The sequence below is a fragment of the Peromyscus maniculatus genome, chromosome 4 (genome assembly GCF_049852395.1).
Source record: "Peromyscus maniculatus bairdii isolate BWxNUB_F1_BW_parent chromosome 4, HU_Pman_BW_mat_3.1, whole genome shotgun sequence".
Classification (NCBI taxonomy): Eukaryota; Metazoa; Chordata; class Mammalia; order Rodentia; family Cricetidae; genus Peromyscus; species Peromyscus maniculatus.
In genome coordinates, this window is record NC_134855.1 from 129,799,690 (window position 1) to 129,801,367 (window position 1,678).

A 1,678-nucleotide genomic window follows, 5' to 3' on the forward strand; every position below is an offset into this window, starting at 1 on the left:
CGCAGACGCCATCATTTGCTCCTTCAACAAATGTGTGTGATCCTATTGTGCTGGGATTAACTGCTCTTATCACCCTTAGGTATCCTGTCTCGGACGTCTATGTCCACACCCAAGGCCGGGGGGCTTGCCTGGACCAGGAGAACACAGTGAGAACAGAATGTCTTGGGAGTTCTGAGGAGCCTGAAGGAGTGGGAGAGATCAGGATAGGAACCTAGGAACCTGTCCTGAGCTATGATTTCTCCCTTTTCTGATCAAAACCAGAACTTGGAAAGGCCTACACCCTTCAGACTACCATGGCCTCCAGGGGGACTGTATTCCCAGGAAGACTCTCAGAGGCCATAGTCATCTCTTCCCCTAGGGCAGGGGCCACCTCCTCACCTCAGAGCAAGGGACTTCTTCCTGGGGCTCCTTCAAATCCTATGACGCAGGTCTGAAGGTATCCTTCCTGCAGTGCTTAAGGTTTCCATGCTGACGTCATCTCCCTGCAGGATCAGACCCACAGGGTGCACTGTGTCAAGTTCACTGTTACAGGAAACCCCTTGTCAACTTGAGGGACAACAGGGGGTCAGTTGTGTCCGTTGTTATTCAAGGCAATGGCTTCAAAGCTGCAGATGAAGGTGTCTGGTGAGGAAGAGTCCCGACACCTCTCCCTGGCAGAAGGAGGAGCTTCGGAAAGGGAGAACATAGATATGTCAGGTGCTGATGGAAGCCAGGGTGAGGAACATGTGGTTTTTAATGTTGCTGGTGTCCTGCAGGCCGGAAGGGATTCTAATACACCTTAAGCATGCTGATTGGATGAGAAGGTTCAAAAGACCCATCATGGCTGCTTCTGGAGTGACGGGGCTCAGGGACAGGATGAGACTGAACTTTCTGTGCAAACACAGCAGCCCTGCCTCCAGGGCGTCCCAGGCATGGGTGTCCTCCCTGCCTGTTGCTCCTTCCCCTGGGGATCCCTGATTCCCTACCCGGGCAGCGGCATCTGGTGCCCTGAGTGGCTCTCAGGGGCCTCGCTCCAGCCCATCCCTCCCCATACAGGAGACTGAGCAAGAAGAAGACCCTTGCTCAGCTGTTCCCGGGCCCTGGGGACCAAGCCCTGCCCCTGTGAGTTGGGGGAGAGCTGCAGGCCACTGTTTTCCTTCCTCCTCCGCCCACCCCACCCTTTTGGATCAGGGCCGGGCTGACATGTCTGCCTCCTCCTTTGACTGGCAGAGGCTCTGAGGTCCAGGCTGTCCCCAAGGCTCCCCTCTCCCCTTCTCACTGTCTGGGCTGTTCTGTGCTCTCACACAGGGCAGACTGAAAATGGCCGGGACACAGAAAAGGTAGTGAGGCCAGGCACATGCAGGTGTGAGGGACAGGCTCCCTGTCCAAGGCCTTAGACGGCTATGGTACCGGCAGGCCAGGCTTCATCTCCTTAGCTATGTCCCTCTGCCCCGCCATTCCAGACACACATGCCCTGCTCAGGAAGGGACCCCAACTATCCTCACCTCTTCTCTCTCCTTTACCCCCAAATCCCGTCATTAAACATCTGTTACATAGCCGGGCGGCGGTGGTGGCACATGCCTTTAATCCCAGCACTCGGGAGGCAGAGCCAGGCGGATCTCTGTGAGTTCAGGGCCAGCCTGGTCTACAGAGCGAGATCCAGGACAAGCACCAAAACTACACAGAGAAACCCTGTCTC